The sequence below is a fragment of the Ictidomys tridecemlineatus genome, chromosome 7, assembly GCF_052094955.1.
Source record: "Ictidomys tridecemlineatus isolate mIctTri1 chromosome 7, mIctTri1.hap1, whole genome shotgun sequence".
NCBI lineage: Eukaryota > Metazoa > Chordata > Mammalia > Rodentia > Sciuridae > Ictidomys > Ictidomys tridecemlineatus.
This window is the reverse complement of record NC_135483.1, coordinates 87,370,444-87,390,998: the sequence shown is the minus strand read 5'-3', so window position 1 is coordinate 87,390,998 and position 20,555 is coordinate 87,370,444. Positions and strand designations below refer to the sequence as shown.

The window sequence follows — 20,555 nt, the reverse complement described above, 5'->3', positions numbered from 1 at the left end:
ACTAGCTGGAGACTGATGGTGCGCTCAGCACCTCACTGACACTGTTATTATACTCAGCCCTCCCAACAGCATCAAGGGTAGGTACTATTGCCATTAAGGTCTTCAACAGACCTCCACTTCTGGGTGAATAGACTGGCCTGGGGATATGTCGTGGTCTGTTGTGATGAAGCTGAAGTTTGAGAAAGTTGAAGGTCTAGCAAACAGCAGTGTCTTATGATTATCTTTCCCAGGGTGACTGTCATGGCCCATAGTTTGGAACTTGAGGCCACCTCTGACTCAGGCTTGTTTTGGGGGAAATAAGGGAACTGAGGGTCTCTCAGACTCTCAGACCCCCAAGGACTACAGAGCTATAATACATAAATCAGGTGATTTTGACCAAAGAACTGTCTTTAAGGACTAAAATCAATGGCTCCATTTCAGAAAGAAATGAAAGACCTATATCCCAAACCTTAGTAATACTTCCCCAGGCCCCTGAAACAGTACTTTTCCTTCCAGAAATATATTTCTTAGAAATAATCATGGACATTCACAAAGTTGAAGACATTCAGTGGAATGGTATTTAAAGTTAGGGGAAAACTGGAAATCCACCAAATGCCAAACAAGTGCTAAAACACGGTCATGAGACTACAGCCAAGCTGCAAGTGCAATGTTGTGCCATCATCTTGACTTGTGGCAATGCACGTTAATTTAAAAAGCAGATTACAAGACTGTTTGCATATTATGATCTTACTTTTGTAATATATGCATGTGCATAAAGAAAGTGTGGAGAGCTATAATGCAATTGATGTGTCAATGACCCACCTGGCTGATAGGGTCAGAATGGTATATTTTTGTTTGTTTGTTTTACTTAACTACATTTTTTCTTTCTTTCTTTCTTTCTTTTCTTTTTTTTTCAGTGAGTAAATCTTTTCTTGTTCAAAGCTGTCTTCAAAACAAAGGACCAGCAAGTAGGGTCCCTCAGTCCCAGCTCAGTGCCTTAGAGGCCACCCAGCTGGAACCAGGAGGTCTCTTTTGGCTAGTGGCGCCCCCACCATGCACAGTTGCTGCTCCACCCACCAAGCCTTGCGGCCCATCTCTTCCTGTTGCCCACTGTTCACACGGGCTCATTAGAAGAAGCAGCAGAGGCAAATCAATAGTGTGGCTGCAGTTCTGCCTCCACCAGTGGGTAACAGAGGGAGCCGAGGACATGACATCATCATTAGCCAAATCAGTCCATTAATAACTGACCATGAGTAGCCCAGATGAAATGACCCACATGCCCTCCCTGTTTTTGCCATATTTCCCCTAAGTTCTGTTCCTACCCAAACATAGCTGGTACTTCTGCCCAAAATCACTTGCATTATTCTTTGGCATGTGTGAGGCTAAGGTGAGATCCCAGCCCAAGTCTTACTGAGTGAACTTTCTGGGTGATGGCAACAGATTAATCTGCACCATCCCGTAGAGTAGCCACACGTGGCTACTGAGTAGTCAAAATGCGGCCAGTGTGCTGCAGCAGATGAAGTATTTATTTAATTTCAATTAATTGAAATGCAAATTTTAATAGCCATATGTGACAGTGGCTACTTTACTAGGGATTGCAAGGTTGCAACCTGAACTGAGCTTCCAGGTAGAAGCATGAAAGACCTTTTCCTGGCAAGGAGGGTGACGTTGGCTGCAGCTTGGAAACATGCTGAATTACAAACCTTCATTTATCTCTGCTTTGCTTCAAAGCAAAAAAGCATAAAGCTCCGGATAACTGCAACATTGTTCAAGATAACAGGAATATATTGGAAAGACAACCGAATTTTTTTGTTAAAGTCGAGTAAGAAGATGCGACCTAGGACTGGGGGCAGGGCCACTGAGGCAGCTTGAAGAGGAGGGAGGGTCCTGAGCAGGACAGATCATCGGCCCCAGGATTGAGGACATGCTCCAGTGATTTGACAGATATTGGGTCAACCCGATCTTTTTTACAAATCCATTTCCTACTAAACTTGATAGGCCTGAAACTCCCCTGGAATGCAAATGTAGCAGAAATGCCACAGATTTCTGGCTAACCCACCTCGAGGCATCAGAGTTGGGTCTTCTGTAGTGCCCGCCTTTCCTTGAATGGAAGCGGCAGATGGCTTTTGGCCCACCATGTCTCTGCCCACCAGGGTGATGCTCGCTTTGGAGAGCTGAGGATACACCTGTTATCCAGGTCTGGAGATGACATGAGTTATGAAGTCATGTCCAGAGCCAAGAGGCGATATGCTGTAAAAGGGTGCAGAATGACAAGATGATGTGGTGAAGGTCACAGGGGAGGCCATGGGGCCAATCTTTGGTTTGGGGCAGATTTTTCTTTATTTCTTAAAGAAAGATGTTGCTAGGTGGTTGGGGGAGTGGCAGATTTGGGGCTGTTTTCCCCTCACTTTCCAAAGCATTTTTTATGTAGACTGCAGGTTGGAGTTTCAGATAAAAAAAATAACTAATTTTTAAGTATTAGCAAGCCTAGGTAATCCTTAGTACATTCTTATACTAAAGTATCAGTCATGGCTTATCTGAAATTTCAACTTATATTTTATCTGGCAATTCTATTTATGAAACACTAGGCCTGAGATATTTTGGATCAGAAAGAACCTCATGGTTCAAGAATGCCACCTACTTAATCACCCCCTTGCAGATTCCCAAAGATAAGAACATTTTCAAAGCTCTGAAGAGTCCTGTAGCAAACACTTCCACTCTTTTTAACACAATACTTTCCACACTTCTCAGTGGTCTCAAGCCAGCTCCAGGGTCAGAATGCATGCATTCAAGTGCAAGATTCACAACACAGTGGCTGTATGAGCTAAGTTATCACCAGAGCCCTGGATTGGGCATCTGCGAATGAGGGTGGTCATAGCACTGACCTCACCATGTGGCAGGGTGAGAATTACGTGAGTACTCATCAGGCATCTAGCCCAAGCCAGGCTCAGGTACAAGCTTCATGAACATTAGCTTTAATCGTCACACCAGAGACCTGAAGCTTTCTGTGCAATGCTACTGTCCCCTAGGGGAACCAAACATGAACTTTGGTCCTGCTGAAGGTAGAGCAGGGAGAGTGTTGGCTTTGTCCAGCACCATAGCCCCTTCACTGTCAGGCTGGGCTGCCTTGAACCCAGCTCAGCATGGTTGATGGAATGAGGACTCCAGGTGCAGCAGGAGGGTCAGTGGATGGAATCATCCGAGGAAGCTGAGCCCTGCCTTGGGGAGCCACTTGGCTCTGCATTTTCTATTGGCTGCTGTGCATCTTTGCTAGAGCTACTACGACAAGGTATTAATCACCCAGCTACTTAACCAACAGAAATGCCACCTCACAGTCCTAGAGTTCAGAAGCCTGAGATTGAGGTGTCAGCAGGGTTGGCTCTGAGGGCTTCCGGTGGTTTCTGGCAACCTGTGGCTTTCTTTGGCCCACCGATATATTATTCTGATCTCTGCTTTCCTCTTCAAAGGATGTTTTCCCCACGGGTTCGTCTATCTCCCAATGGATCTTTTTCATACAACATCAGTCAGATTGGACTAGGTCTCATCCTAATGACTTCAATTTCACTTGATTATATATAATGACCTTGTTTCCAAATAAGGTCACATTCTGAGGTCTTGGGGGCTAAAAATCAATGTGTGGGATTTTTGGAGGCCTCTAGTTAGCCCAAGGCTGCCGCCTTCTACCATGGAGTTAATGCCAGCCTTGTTCACCGCACAGAATTGCAATGAGGTTAATAAGGCATCGTGGAGGAAGAGATGCTGAGAAAGTTGATGGCACTATAAAAGTGTAAGTTACATGTTTAATTTCATATGTTGATCTGCGCTGGAAGCAGTCTTCAAACCTTTGCAAGGAAGATGCCAGGAAACTGTTTATCTTCTCATGATGCTGCCTGAAAATTTACAGCTAGGGACTCCCTGCTTCAGAAAGACAAATAGGTCCTGAGGAAATGGGAGACGCCTGCCCAGAGAAGAGCACGCTATTTTCAGTGTCACTAAATTTCTTAATGGCATACAGGAAAGTGAGACAGAAACAAGGAAATGAAGATGCAGGCACAGATATCTCGAAATTTGCTGTGTGCTTATCTCGGGCCAGCCATTGCATAAGCACAGGGCTCACCAAATCTTAATCTCAGAAATGGAGATTATTTATGATCAGCCTATTTTCCCAAAATGGGTGACCTTATTAGAAAAGATTCATTTCAAATGAAAAGGCCGGTAAGACTGGAAAGGGGGAGGTTGGGTGGCCGGAAAGAGAATCCAAACGAGTAGAAATGAGGGAAGAGGGCTAAGGGGAGGATCTGCCAATTTTGTCATTTTGGATGATGCTCGTTCTATTCTCTTTATGTTTTTTGAAAAATTATTTAAACGGGACAGCCATCTTAGAAAATCCCATCCAATCAGGAAATGAACTTATGCCTCTGTCTCCTAGGCCTCCCCTCCACGGGGGCACTGGGTAATGTGATGTCTTCTTGGATTCCCATTTCACTCCATCATCAAGAAGCCTTTACAGTGCAGACCGTTGCAGGAATGAATGCTTAGACATTATGCTTTTTAAAAAGGGAATCTGTCCAGCAACCTGAGAAGTAAAATTTCTTGCCTCCCACTAAAATGTGCTTGGAGGAATATGTTCAAAGCTCCCACAATTCTAAGTATGAAGAGAGTAACCAGGAAAACCTCAAAGGCTGATGAAGGGATTTGAGGAAGACTAGGGAGTGAGTTCCTCCTGCCTGCCAAGTGAAAGAAGAGGCTCCCACTGGAGAATGGGTAGAGGCTCCCACTGGTGAATGGGTAGAGGCTCCCTAGTTGTCTTCCTATCCAGGTACCTGGGTCTCCATTCCTATGCACCTGGATCTCTCACCATCCCTGACTTCTGTCCCTGTCTACAGTGTGATATCGGTTTTAAGAAAGCAAGTATCAGTTATGGAGAGTGGAGCTGGAAAAAAAAAATGATGATGTTTTTCTCTCTAAAGGACAAATCAAGGCAAAAATAACTAAGGCAGTTTTGAAGTAGCATGTTTTAGAAGGGCTTGCCCTATCTTGAATTAAGACCCATTATAAAGCTGTGAGTGGTGGGACAATGTGGCACTGTCACAAAATTCAATATGGTTTCAAAGCAAACTGGTGTACACATCAGAACTTCATCAGAACACAAAGGCCCTATAAAAAAACCGGGGACAGTGGATCCTTAAGAAAATATTCAGAAGAAAAATGAATTTGGAGGATAAAAATTCAAAACAGGACTTTAAATAATTCATCGAAATGAATTATAGATGGACTGAAGAATCCGATGTGAAAAGGAAGCCACAATCATTTAGAAAACAAAGTATGTTTGAACATGCCTCTGATCTTGGATTATGTCAAGGACGTTAATTGCATAAATAAGGGAAAACATAAAGAAAAATGGTGGTGTGTCTGACTAAGGATTTTAAAAAATCAGTGTCACAACAAATAAAACAAAAATAATTCAAATAACAACTTGTAAAAAAATAGCAACAGACCTACAGCAGGTGAGAGATTAATATCCACAATAAGCAGCAAGTCTTTACAAATCTTCAGGGAGACTGTTGACACTCTGTAGAGAAAGAGGAGGGGCCCAGCAGGCAGCTGCTGCCCAAGACCCAGGGCAAGGGCAAAAACAAAGAGCTGGCAATATTTATAAACAGCATAAAAGGTAATAGAACCTTGTCATTTTAATGTAACAAAGGGACAGACTTAAGAAACTCAGCACTTAATGCCAGAGTGCAAAGGGTACACAGGACCTGCCCTGTACTCTAGGCAGGGAATCAAGCTGAGCGACATTTCTTTGTAAAGAATTTTGATTCAAAGAAATTGGATAATGGTGGACAGTTATCTATGTGTCAAATTATCTTCACAGAATTTTTAAAATAATGAATTATTGGTGGAAACCCAAATAACCAACAATAATGGAAAGTTTCAATATAGTTCAAAAGAAGATCGCTTCTCGGCCTTTTGGCTAAGATCAAGTGTAATATAGTTCAAAAGATTTTTTTTTATGTAGACATTAAATACCATGATTTGGAAGCACTCAATGAAAAAAGCATTCCCACAAAATAAAGTGAAGTTTTTCAAAGCAGGAATACAATCTGAATACTTCACTTGATCCTACATAAGCATGTATTTGAACATGTATATTATAATATTTAAATATATGTACACACATATGCATATATAGTAAATTTAATGGACAGCTGTGGATAGAAACAAATAGATGCAAATATAGCAAAATGTTATCAGGCTATGTCTGACTAGTTAATATAAGAAATAGAAAGTCAAGCCGTCTGTTTTTGGAATACAGCCTTAACTGGATCCAATTGTAACCATTTTAATTATAGGCCTTTCCTTTGCCCGCCCCAATTTTAAAATTAGCCAATTATATAGATTGTACCCCTGAGCTCCTCCAATCAGGGCAAATGGCGGCACTGTGTTAGGGATATAAGCAGGTGGACTGCCCACCAGGCCCCTTGCTGGTCAGGTTCCCTAGTGCACCTTTCTGGCAGAAGTAAAGTTTGCCTGGCCCCCCTACTTGGGACCACATATTGAATTTCTTGCAGCAGTTCATATTTCTAACCTAAACTTACAAGCTAATTTTATTTTCTTATTTATTTATTTGTTAACTAATAATAAGCATGCTTTACTTTTACAATCAGAAGGAGTTAATTGGAAAAGAGAATACTAGAGTCAGCACCTTGGGTAGTGTTGATCTGTCACTGGATACACATTTATGAAATGGCCACTCTTCTTAGCATTAGGCCTAAGGGTAGAGGCAACTGAACAACTTTTGTTGGGAAGAATGCTATGTTCATTCACAATATTTATATTTTTAGATGACAACAACCATTGAATGGGCGTAATGCCCAGCAAAGGTATTTGGCCATGGGAACTAGAGGAAGGGAGAGTGTTAAACAGGGTAGTTGGGGACAAATGAAGGCTTGGCCTGTGAGGAGGTTGGTGGGACAGCTCTAGAGGCAGGGGCACGGGAGGATTCAGAGAACTCACACAGGTACCCAGTCCAGGAATAAGACCCACTTTGGGGAGCAGATCCCCCCAACTCCTAACACTTGTTTTTCTTAATAAGGGCATGTTTCATTACAAACAAAAGTCGAGTACCCCATCCATCCCAGCCTAAGTCAATAGCAGGGAAGAATCACTGTGAGGACATTTGCCAGTGACTGTGTGCTAGCCCTTGTGGGCCCAGGGAGATCATGGCAGCTCCAGGCAGAGTCTGCGGTGTTTCCTTACACCCCACGTTTCTTTTCATGAGAATTCCCACTTGTTGAAATAAACAGGCATCTTCAAGGCCATGGATGCAACTGCTTCATTTGTACAGTTTTAAGGAGCTTGTTAGGGGTGCAGAAGGCAACTGCTGTATGTTTTCATGGGTTTTCAATACTGCAAATGTGTTTCTGTGAAGAGCAATGAAATCTGTGTTCCTGTTTCATCGTGAAGCTAAAAACATGCCTTTTGTATGGAAACAAGGTGGGCAGGAGCCCCGAACATAGTCTCTGACCTTGGAAGGAGGAGAGGGAGGAATCTGGTGGCTAGTGACTCATGGAGGCGCAGAGGCTCAGTTTCTTCCTGGTCATCTTGGCCCAGTTACTCCTCCAGTCAAGGCTGACCATCCTCAAAGCCCATTTCTGCTTAAGCCTTTTCTTTCTTCTCCACATCTCTTAAACACCACTGAGAGATTTCCAGGAAGCAGGTCTGGTATCTCCCAGGTACTTGGGCAGCACCTGGCTACTTTCTCACAGTATTGGGAAATCACTCCCATACTGCTAGGGATCATCTGCTCTAAATGGGCTCACCAGGGACACTTTCTTGCCCAAAATACACTTGAAGATTCAGGCCCCGATGGTCTGTGGCTAATGGAAGATGGAAACTTCCTCTGGCAGATAATACACATCACAACTTCAATTTTTCTCCTTTAAACACTGTTGCTTTGAGCTCAGCGCCATCTCCCTGGGCTGCTCTAGGACCAACCAGCTCTTGACTGCTTATTTCAGCTGCTGCTGGGTCTCCTGCCTCCTACAGAGAGATCTTGCCACATCCACAGTCCTCATCATTGTTCTGTTTTGGCTATCCCTCTGGGAAAGAAGGTAGGGACAAAAAGTCCTCATTTCTAGTTTCTCTTCTCTCCTAAATTCCAGGTCTCTAATTCATGGCGTGAGGTCCCATTGGCAAGTAAAGCTCATTTCTGAGCTGCCTTACAAACTACTTCTGCCCTGTCTCCTCCTCCTCCTCCTCCTCCTCCTCCTTTTTTTTCCAGCTTATTTTTATCTCACTGATATTTGCTTCTGGCCCTACCTTCCCTGTGGGCTTGAATCGCCGATTCCAGGTCTCCCCATCTCAGTACCCCTGCTCCACAGCTTTCCAATACCTCGCCCTCAAGCCTCCCTTGACATCTGCCCCGAGTGCCTTCCAGAAGACATCAATACTGTCTTCCTAGTAAAAAGTGTGCTATGGCCAAGAGCAAATTAGAAACAGAGGGTTAAACCCAGCCTCTTCTGCACTCCGCGAATCTTAGAGTCCCCAGCGTTCTCCATGTGGGTTGCATCCTCCCAGAGGGGCAGGGGCCAGGCAGGGTCTCACCACTGTGTGTGCATAATCCATTGTGAAGGGCTTTTGGAGGGATAGTTAGGGGGACACTCTGGGTCTCTAGAGTGAGCCGAGGTGTGCCACTGGTGTATGGCATCTCGTGGGGCTTGGCCATTTTTCTTGGCTCCCAGCCCTTCTTCTCTAGGGATTCCCAAATCCCCCTAGGCCAAGTTCAGCCCACTCTTTATGGTCCCCTCCTTCCCACTGAGAACCCACACACACTCTGTGTGAGACCACAGCCTGCCTGGGCACAGTGTGTGCTGCCAACCCCAAGCCTTTAGAATCAGGCCGCCAGCTGTGTCTTTGCTTGGGCATCTGGGCATCCTGGGCAAGCGGCTTGAGCTCTCTGAGCTGCAGTTTTCTCATCTGTTAAGATGGGAATAATAACAATGGCCACTTCAAAAGGCATTAAATGTGGGCATTTCTGTGGTGCTCAGTGCACAGCAGTCATTCAGCAAATGGTACTGGCTGCGAGGAGTCTCTGTCACTGGTTGTAGCTGTTATTTTCTGTTTCCACCAGAGTCAAGTTGTCTTTCCAACTAGATTACAAGCCCAGATCCTGTTAGACCCACTAGAGGAGACGAGTGACCATAATTCATGCCCCCAGACCCCAAAGGAAAAGGAAACTGGTTGTTCCTAGCTCAGAATAGCTGGAGTAAGACCTCTATGGCCCCCTTGGGTTCTCCCAGCAGCCCCAGCCCACATCTCATGACTTCCTGGAACTGTAGGTGGGCCCACTGAGGTCCCTGTCTCTTCTCTCACCAACCAGTTTTCCTGGTCTTTCAGGAGTCACTAGAGACAGTCATCAGGAGAACTGAGACAGAAGGCCATGTTGGAGGGGTCCCGGTGGCTGGGGGCTGCAGGCCCACCCCAACACCACCCAAAGGAATTCAGAGAAAACCCAAAGCAGAGTGAATGTGCCCCACTCCCCCGGCCTCCTTTATAGGAGAAAGCACCAGACAACTCGGTGAGATGGTGACAGGGAGCTGGGGGTGGAGGCACCTGGGGTTCATCCCTAACCAGACAGAGCTAATGCTCTAATCACACTCCTTTCCCCTGTTTGGTGCTAGGCACTGAGTTGTGTGTGTTCCCAGCATTCTTTCATTCAATCTGTTTTTCAAAGAGAGGTTAAGTAACTAAATCAAAGTCACACAGCGGTGCATGGTGAGCTGCTGTTTAAATCTGGAGAGTCTGAAATCTTGAGCCCTGCTGTATGTGTGCACGGCTTCTAGATGTTTGTTACAAAGACTCAGAGAAATAAACATCACTGCCCAGACTCTGGTTCGGGGTTTAAGTCATACTTTATTCAAGAGCCAGAGGGACTTGGGTGACCTATTATTAGCACTATATGTGACTGTCACTAAACTCCCCAGCCCTCAGTGTCCCCACTTGAAGGTCAAGATAACAATGGCTGCTTCTTAGGGGCCACAGAGGATTACATGTGATAGGAATCTAAAGCACTCACCCTGGCTCTTCAGCCACCTGCCCTACAATGCTTGGCTAAATCCAGGACTTTGGGATCAGGTTGTTGGGTTGTCACTTCATCCCATCAGTTACAGGGTGGGAGTATAAAATACAGGTGATGACTGTCCTCCGTGCAGTTTGGGGTGATTACTAAAGTAGGTGATTGCAGAGGGCTTGGTATGGTGTGTAGCACGGGGTACACTTTTCCCTCATAATAAATATATGGGATTATTGTGAGGAGGAGGTGGAAGAGGAGAAGGGCTAGGTTAGACTGGGCGAGACTATGCTACGAAATAAAAACCCAGATCCAAGCAGAGCTAAATCTCAGAGGCTTAACAAAAAAAAAGGTTTGCTTCTGTCTTGCTCGCGCTGTGAGTTCAGGGGGGCTGGAGATCCATGTTATACAACAGCTGAAGAATCCTTGCTGGTACCGTGTGAAACATGACTATGGTCGACTGCAGAAGGGAACAGAAGGGAGATGAGGTGCTTTGGCCAGAACTAGTGAAATGGCGCCACCTGACTGCAGAGGAGCTGGGAAACAGCAATGCGTGTGCCAGGGAGGAACAGAGGGCTGAAAGGTATCCCCTGGCTCTACTTTAGTGATGGCACAAGGTGAAGGCCACACAGCCTGGAGCCTTGTGCCAACAGAGGGGTGGCAACCACAAGCCACTTTAGTCTATGTCAAGCCGAGTGCAAGTCTCAGGGACACAGTGGGTCAGAGGATAGGTGTGCCCAGGGAAGGGCTGGACCCCATATCAAATCTAGAAATAGAAAGTTAGGGATACAAGAGTGTTCCCCACATAGGGAGTGTGCTGGACTTTGGAGCGGCCCCAGGTAGATCTGTAAGTTAGGAAATTGGGTCTTTATAAACCGTTCCTCCGAGTGTGGCTGCAGACCCCTTCCAAGGCAATCAGCTGGGGAGGTGGTCACGATGTAGAGCCCTGACTCAGCTCAGACCTGCTCAAGCAGAATCTGTGTGTGTGCTGGGTGGGGAAGGTGATGGTGGAGGTAGGGTCTGGGGTACCCAGTTTAGCAAGCTCGATGGTGACCTCCAGGTGATCTGAGTTTGATAAGCACCTAAGTAGATATCCCATGGGTGTCCCTCTGACTCTCGGGAAGCCCTTCTGTGCCTTGCTTGCCTGATCCCTGATGCTGGGGAGGGGAATTGGGCTTTCACATTCGATACAGAGTCAATTTCCAGCTTCATCATTCATTTGCTGTGCATTCATTCCTAGGCAAAGTACTCAGAGCCTCCTAGATTCAGTTGGCTCCTCTGTAAATGGTACACAGTAAATGGCCTAGTACTCCACTGGGAGGATTCAATGGTATCATGTTAAAAAAAGCAATGATGCTAATGATGATGTCAGGGTGACAAAGCTTCTCCTTGAAGCCTGGTCCTCATAGATGGAACACAGGATTATTTCTATTGTCTGTAAAAGAAGTCTGTACTTGATTATATGATGGGGAGGAAAGAACGCCCTTAGGCCCCTGAATGTCACATAAGAGGTGCGATTCTTGTTTAAAAACAAGACCTAATTCCTGGACAAAAGAATTAGGCTTTCCTCACTTCTAAACTAGAACCAGGAAGTGGAGAGAGAAAGCAGCATTGATTTAAAAATAAATAAATAAATAAAGGGATTCCCATGTGCAGAAGGGAGTCCATTGATAAGGCTCTGTCTGATCTTTTGCAGTGTCCCCAACTAACCACAGTGTCATGTTTGATGTGGTATCTCAGGCTTTGGAGGCTTGTCTCTCGAGCAGATGTTCAGGTTGGCTTTCTTGTTAATGTAGTTAGGTGGGGACAGTGACATTGTAAGAGTGGCATACATGGATGGGCAGAAAATCGAGAATGTGGACAGGGTGGGCCTCTTTTCGGGTCCATACATGTGCAAACCCATTCAGGGTCAGATGGGGGGTTCGCAGAAGTGGGGACAGGGGAAAGCAGAGGGAAGAGTCACGCTGCTCAGGCCAGCCACTTAGACTTGTGGTGTCTAAAGTGCCTGTCCTTTAAGCTCCAAACTGCCAACAGGAATCCTGGTGATAATCTGCCTCCTCAGGAGGCCCCTTGTCCCCACCCAGTGTGACTAGGGTCAGCGCTGCTCACTTGAAAACCACAGCCGACATTTGGCTGCTCAGATTCCTGATCCTCCCTCTTCTCTTTACCCCATGCTCCTTCGCTGGGGCAGCTCAACGTGCAGATTCTGAACACCGCGGGTCAGCTTCCGGTCTTCTACGGGAATCCCACATTTCATTGAAACCTGAGGACTTCATTAATGCCCTGGAGCTGACGGTGGTCCCACATAGCCTCGGAAAATCCCAGGTGGAAATGGCATGGGAGATTCAAAAGCCCTCAGAGGAGTCACCTATCTTCCTCTTGGGTACTGTAGGGGATGCCAGGCACCTGACACCCAGCCTGTGCCAGGAGCAAGTCTCAATTGCAGAGCAGGGATAGTGGTCTCTTTGGTGACTGCCTCGATTGCCCAATTTCTCCTCCAATGGAAAAGCTCTCAGCATTGCGTCAAATTTTAGTAAAGGAAAGCAAATGTCCTGGTGGAATCAGACATGTTGTCCCAGGCAAACATTTGTATAGAGAGTGTTTTTCTCACCTTGTGTTTAAAAACATCCTCAACATCCTTGAAAGCACAGGTTGCCATGGTGACCGTTGTTGTGCAGAGGAGGTTTCAAGCCTCTCTGAGCTCATCAGTTAACGTCAGCAGAACAGAGACTTTTTAAAATTGATACTTATAGAATATCACCCCCTTTCTCCCCTCCAGATCAGAAGTCACACTACTGAAGGCAACTGAAGAAGTTTATGAAATTATTAGTGGTGAGATCACTGTGGAACTGGCCTTTTGAAAGACCACATAAGTGCCATTCTTGCAATATGCAAAATGCAGCCTCTGATCTAAGTCCACACCACAGGTCAAATCCATCTACTAACATTCACAAGAACGAAGGCCTGCCACTCAAGTAATGCTCCTGCCTTCGTCTCCATTGTCACCCGTCTGTCCCTGTGACAATCACAAAACTCATTGCTACCTGCTTGGAAGCCACACTAACCAAACTTGTTTTTTCTAACACTTGGATTTTCTAGAGTAGTTTTAGGTTCACAGCAGAACAAGGAGGAAGACAGAGATTTTTCACATACCTCCAGGCCCACACAGCTCCCACCCTATCATCAAGGTCCCCACAGAGAGGTACTTATTACAGGAGAAGAACCTTAATTGACTCATCGTTTTCACCTAAGGCTTTTGATACAGTTTTCTTGCAGAATTCATTGTTGACATCACGGCACCCCATGATTGTGCGATCCCTGAGGTGCTATGGGTGGGTTATGTAAGGGGTTTCAAAGCCGTGCACCCACCTACTGAAGCCTCACCTGCTCCATAACCGTGCTGTTAACACACTGACCTAAATCAAGGTCATGCGTGCTCAAATGAGAAATGTTACTTCTAGTCTTTTTAGTGACCACGGAGTCCTGTGTTTCTTATGTCTATTATAGACCTTTCATGTTAACATTAGCTCAGAAATCCACGGGAATGACTCAGCCTTCAATGTCCACTTTTTCACAATTTTGAGTTTTCAAAAACCTAATTATCTTCCTCATAGAGACCCTAGTGCATCCTTAGACAACTGCCCACCCCACAAGGCTGACCCACTGAACCCATTAATTATTTAGGAGGTACTTGTGACATACAAAAAGGTGCTTTGCCAAAATAAAGGTGGGGACTCAGCAGCTCTGTGGGAACACTCACTTTGTGATCATCTCTTTGGTCTTTCATTGGCTTTATTTTAAAAAGATGGGAACGAATTTAACTCTACCAGAGTCACACGGATTCATGGTGCTAGAGATATGGAATCAGCACACTGATGAATGGTCTATTTTTTCCAGGGTATTTTTAAAAGCCAGATTATTTTCAGTTCTCCACTTTGGGCAAATATGAGACTTTTACCAACATAGACGGAAAAAAATAAAAAGTGGAGTACAAGATGTAGAAAGAAAAAGGAAAAATCAAAATATGAACGCATCAATTTCAGAGTATCTGACTATCTAGGGATTGAGACAAAAATAGATTTGGAACTCAAGTGAGAGGAAAGGAATAAGATTCAGATTTGTGAATTATTGATATATACGTAGTAATGAAGACCCCAAGAATAAACATATCATCCACCAAATCTGAACAAAACAGAGGAAGGGAGTTGGCTGCCCGGAGCCAAAGGAAGCCCCGCAGTGGATTTTTCCAGGGCAAAAGCACCTCCAGTCATGCAGACTGAGGAGCCACTTCAGGAGTGGGAGTGAGGAAAGCAGAAGCCAAGACAGAGAATGACTTTTTCTTTATAAATGAGATGAGAAGGATGCTTCCTTCCCCAGGAGGCAGTGAGCACCTGTGGTAGAGCCAGGTTCTCTCCCAGATTGAAGGTCCACATTCACTCAGCTCTCTGCAGCGGAGAAGGCAAGCGTGAAAGGGTCAAAGGTGTGAGGCACCTGCTGGCGCCCTCCTCGAGGACCATTAGAAGGGGCGTCCAGGCCAGGTCCCCCTTTACTGCTGGGCTATGTGATGTTACCGTGCTGGTCTTTTTGCATTTCCATAAAAATAAAGCTCTAGTTTCCTTAAATGATGTGTCACAGTTTTCACAATCAACTGCATTTAGACTTTAAAATGCAATTAAAGTGTAACTATAATGTAAATTGGGTTAGCCTGAGACATTTCCAAAAATCTCTGTGACTCATCCAATCGGCCAAGATAGGAACTGGTCCCAAACGGGAGCTTCCCTAATCTCCTGCAGCTGCCACTCCATGCCCAGGCGGTGGGCACGGTTCACTATGTGGCTGGGGCTCCTGCTCTGCAAGAGGACCACCAAGGATAGAGAGACTGGTGGGTTATCTGCCACCATCTCCTTGGTTGATCAGAATCACAATGCTGTCAATTATATGAACTGCATGACAATTAGCTATTAAAAAGTAATAAAAAAAAGACTCAAATTAATCTCAAAAGTCAACTCCGTGACAGTCCATGGATCCGCAATCCAGTAATAAGAATCCTGATTTGGCACTGTATTGAAAACACCACAGGGCTGTGAGTTCTGGCATCCACTGCCCTTGATGTGGAAAGGATGAGAAATAAAAGAAAGAAAGTCTCCATCTAATTAACGATGATACCTTTGTTCAAATTTTAGAAAACTGCTCCTTTGAAGAGGGCGGTGTGGAAGGAGGCAGCCTTATTTCCATCTGACATGCAGGAGTAGGGCCTCGGCTGCCTTCTGGATCAGAGATGTGCCTATCTATTTGATGGCAAGTCTCTGAATTAGTGTAAACATATCATGGCCATAAAAACATCTGTGCTGAAAGAATAAGGAATAAAGTAGCCTAAGATTTATTGGAGGCTGGGGGAGACTCCTTCAGCAAAGTCAAATGCTGTCAGTGCCCAGTTTCCTGCCGCCCAGAAGCAGAAGTCAGGCCCTGGTAGCAGATGGGCAAAACTCCATCTAGTCCTATTAGGAGCTTGTTAGTTGCCCGCAGCGCCTCTCATCTGGAGTCTTTGAAAACATCAACCTTTGTGCAACAATCACAACAAAATCAATTTTCTTCATCTTAAAGAGTGCCCTTCCTCAGCTTTGATGCACGGGCAACCACTCCCCTGAGGAGTGCTTTGTACTTGAGAGTACCGGCCGCCTTTGTAGATGGGCCTGCGTCGCACAGTGTCATGGGTGAGACACAATGCAGGATTAGAGCCTTGGAGGGAAGATGCTTTCATTATATGGGTGAGATGCATGTTGGAACTGTAGAATAAATCATCATCAGATGAAATCCATTAATACCTGTCCTTTCAAACAACCAGTGGTGCTTAAACAAAGCCATGAAAAGGTGTGGGCATGTTGAGGGGAAGCCTGTGTATTATGGTGCATACTGATTCACCCCGAGGAGCTTGGCTATTCTTTAATGATGGTGGTGCTATGTGCAAAGTGCAAAAAAAGTCTCTGGGTACTGAGGAAGCTTCAGAACTGAGATTCCCTTAGCCCCTGGAAGATTCAACTGCCCCAGACCACTCCTGCCCATCTTCAGTCTCACCTCAGATGTGCCTCCTGCCAGCTGCAGCCTCTGCTCCCAACCCTGGCTGTGCATGGACTCCCCTGGGAGTCCACCCAGAGGTTACATGTCTGCATCTAGGATGTGTCTTGGACATTAAAATATCTGACACGTGATTCAAAGGTGCGGCCAAAGTTCGAGAACAACTGTTTACAGCTCTTTCCTTGATTGGCCACTCTATTTATATGCTCTATTTGCATTTCTGTTCTCCCCACTCCTTGGAGGTCCCCTCCCACCAGTGTCTACCCGCAGGGTGCAGGATGGGTTCCCTGTGCATTTCTCCAGCCACAGTGAAGATGGAGTTCCTAAACGTGCACATTCAATGTAATTGACTTCAGCTGTGTGTTCTGTGTGGGAGAGGAGAGCCTGTGAAGAGCCATCCAGAGAGAGAACAGAGGACAGAGAAGAGGAAAGAAAGACATTGTCCTTTGCCCTTCCAAATTATACCTTGGCCTTCACTGTCCCAGAGAAATAAATGACATTAATTCTTGGCTTTTGAACTTCTAAAGGCTCAGAGCCAGGCAATTCGGGGGCCACTTAAGAGACCTTGGAGGGTAATTTTGACACCATGCAATTTTTGTTTTACAGTGTACAGTGCTGACTCCAGGACAGCCCCCACCCCCATCTCACAGGGCCTCCACCCTTGCAGGGTCCTATACCTGTAAATTGCTACTATTGGACATTTCTCAGCAAGGACCCACTTGCTTTTGACAAATTCAGTTGCTTTCAAATCTTGCTCCTTGAAATTAATATTCTCTAACAGTAAATGAAATAAATTTGTTTCCACAGAAGTGGTTTTTTCCTTCCTAATATAACTTAATAGTGTCTGAACATCTCATTTTCCAAATGACAATTAAATAACTAAATAATTGACTTAGGTTTATTTTTCAGAGGAGATTTTCCCCCTAAACCATAGAATTTTAATTGGCAAACTTTATAACTGTACATGTAGTTCAAGATTCCAAGAACTACTTTGAATATGAGAGCTTTTAACAATTTTTGCTATGGAAAAACCAATTGAAATAACATTGTTTAACATTTACTTGCAGGTGTTACAAAAAATAGAACACATCTGGGACAGAAACTCTTCATATTTTAAAGGCAAATACAATGCAATTTAATATGAGCTCTTTACTGGCAGGTTGAAAAAGTAGATCGGCGTCTACTTTGTTATTTCATCCCTGACATGGTAACTGATAGTTGCTCAGTAAATATTTAATCTGTCAGTTTAGTGTAACTTTTGCTGCGGTAACAAACGACCTCATGATCTCACTGAATTACACCTGCAAAGATCCAGCCCTCTCTCCTGGCACATGTCCAGTACAGGACAGCTTCATTCCAAGACCCAGGCTGAAGAAGCAGCTGGTCTCATAGCAAGGGGCAAAGATGGCACAGCTGGTCCCATAGCAAGGGGCAAAGGGGCACAGCTGGGTCTTGGTCTTTACATCTCTTGCTTTTAAGTGGTGCCTGTGGCTTCCAATCCCCTTGCAAGGGCTGAGGAGGATCACCTGACCAAGGTGACTCAACAAGACTGGCCTCCCTAGGAGGAGGGGCAGGGCCAGGAGGAGGAGCACCTGTTCCTGGGAATAGTTGAGTGAACAAGCTCCTTGTTTCCTGATCATCATCCTTGCCTCTTGCTACTTGACCCCAATTTTCCTTCTTTTCCAAATATAAAATAACTGCCATGGCCGTGGTTCTGGTTTCCAAGGGCTATCATAACAAAACATCACAAACTGAGTGTCTTGACCAACAGAAGAGTATTGTCTGTGGTTTTGGAAGCTTAAAGTCTGGGACCCAGGTGCTGGTGGGGTTGGTCCCTTCTGAGGCTCTGAGGGAGGCGCCGTTGCAGGGCTGTCTCTTCCCTCCTGCTGGTCTCTGGTGGTCCCTGGCTGGTGTACACAGGGCCACAGTCTCTGCTCTTGTGGTCGCATGGTTCTGTGTGTCTGTGTCAGTGTTCACGTTTCCCCTTTTAATAAGGACACAGTTGTTTTGGCTGAAGGGGCCAACCTAGTCCAGTGGGACTTCATTTTAAACACCTCTGTGTCAACTCTGTTTGCAGAGAACATCACATTCTGCTGTACCAGTGGTCTGGACTTCAACACGGGCATTTGGGAGACACAGTTCCAACCACAATCACCGTATATCATGTTTGTCCAAAACAGTGCAAGCTCTCTTGTGGTCCTCATGACCTTACTTCTAGAGATTCCTTGTTTCCTCTCAAAAGTGTCCTAGATTGGATGACCAATTGAACAAATGCTCTAAAAATAAAGTCTGGCCATATGGAAAATGCAAAAAAAAAAAAAATTTAAACAAGAACTTTTAAAAGACTCACCTTTAAATATTTGTCCATTGGAAATTCTACTGCTAACCTTTTGGTAGAGACGCAAGATTTTTAAAAACAAAACTGAAGTGGTACTATGACACTATTTTGTGAAATCTTTTTTGCATTTTCCGGTATGTTGAAGAAATATTTGGGGACTATTATTCTAATAACTAATAGTCCATTATGTATATCCCATAATTTATTTAATGATGTCCTTATTCTTAGTCACTTAGCTGGTTTCCAATAGAGCACTATTCCACAAAGTCATTTTGGGCATATTAAACATCAATCAGAAACTTCAGGAAGATGTGGTCAGAATTTCCCAAAGTTCTGTGTTTCTCATAGCAGTTTAATCACAAATGATAAAATGATATTCTCATGCACATTTACAAAAAGACTTAGGCTCTTGTTTTGTTTTTAATCTAGTGTTCTTTGGGGAAGCAGGATTTCCAAAACTCCATGACTATAGACTAAATCCTAAATCATTTTTGTTTGTTTTTCAAAAAGCTTCTTACTGATTTTATTTCTAGTAGGTTAAGTAGTTTGGACTTATATTTTATAAAGTTCTTTATCCTGGGGAGAAAAAAAGTGACCACTTCTTTGAAACCTGTCAACATCTCTTAGGAAACAATCCTGGAGATTTCTTGTCCAAATCTCACCTCATTTTGCAAGTATTGGATTAGAGGAATCTGTTTCCAGGTTTAGGCGATGACAGACACTACCCCATAGATGTACTTTCCAGGGCATATTCCCTGTGGGAGGAAGAAGGGGCTGAGTGACTTGGAGGAGAGTGACCAGGGAAGGGCATGAGGAGGGTAGAAGAGACTCCACAGACTGTAATTCACTGGATATGAGGCGTAGTCTGAGACCTTTGTTGAAACCCCTCAGGGGATTCTGACGTGGCCAGTCCATGGGCCGTACAAGTGCTATGGGTCATGTTCTAACACCACTGTTCAGCCAGGGGTCTGTTTCCCTGGTGGGCCTGTGAGGGTCCTGCAGGGATACTCTGTGCCTTGCTCATCTTGCTAAACTTGTGGAATGTAGGAGTGATTTATTAGTGTGTGGGCAAGGAGGCCTAGTGAGGTGGAGTGGTATGAGAATTGACTTATTTTACTTCCAGCAAGATATGCACCCCTACTGTGTGCTTTGCACCATGCTGAGCATAAAGACAAACACCATAGGATCACTGATATTGGAAACTTACAGTCTAGGATGGAAGGTAAAGTAGGAGAGAAATCTTCTCAGATCAAAAGTGATGTTTTAAGAGCAAAACTTCATGGAAAATTCCAGAGGACCTAAAAGATGTTAATTTCCTGGTGGAAATGGTAAAAGCTTTCATAATAGGAGGTTTGAGCACTGTGTGAATCAGCCTTTTATGACTGTGACAAATTCCTGGGAAAAGCGACTCAGAAGAAGAAAGATTTATTTTGGCTCATGGTTATGAGGTTTCAGTCCAAGGCTGGCTTGTTGTATTGCTCTAGGCCTGAGTGGGGCCAGATAGCATGGCGGAGGGGCGCGGCAGAGGAAAGCCATCAGCTTATGGCAGCTGGAAAGCAGGGGGAGCAGGATGCAGGGACAAGATGGTCTCTAAGGATGTGGGAGTTAAGATGACAAGAAACAGAGGGCCCTGGTGATGTTGGCAGGGCTTTGGATTACTCAAGTTTGAACTTCATCCATGGCCAGGGTTGGCATATTGAAGCTGCTAAGACCTTGGCATGATACACTTTGGGTTTTTGTGAGCTCACCCTGGAAGGGATTCTGAGGATGGAGGGATGAGAGTAGGAAAGAATAGGTGGAGGGGTCTCCCTTTAGAACCAAGAGAGCAAAAGGACCCTACAGTGATCACGGGGCCCATGAGCCCACACAGAGGAATTTCAGATGTGGCAAGCTAGCCTTGGTGACAGCTGAATGGGGCGAGGGAGAGGAAAGTTTCCCAAGGTGATCCTGAGATTATTTATCTTCATTTTTACATTTTGGTTGACTCTGGATTTTATGCATTTAGGTTGTCTTGAAGACACACAGGTTGATACGCTAGGCGACTAGACAACATAGGCTCATCTGGAGGAACGATGGGTGTCAGAGGTCTGA

The 20,555-nt window shown here is 44.9% G+C and overlaps 1 pseudogene; it reads left to right on the top strand.

The window, feature by feature from the left end:
* The first annotated feature begins 5,933 nt into the window (after positions 1-5,933).
* On the top strand, positions 5,934-6,005 carry LOC120892649 (U2 spliceosomal RNA; annotated as a pseudogene).
* The last annotated feature ends 14,550 nt before the right edge of the window (positions 6,006-20,555 follow it).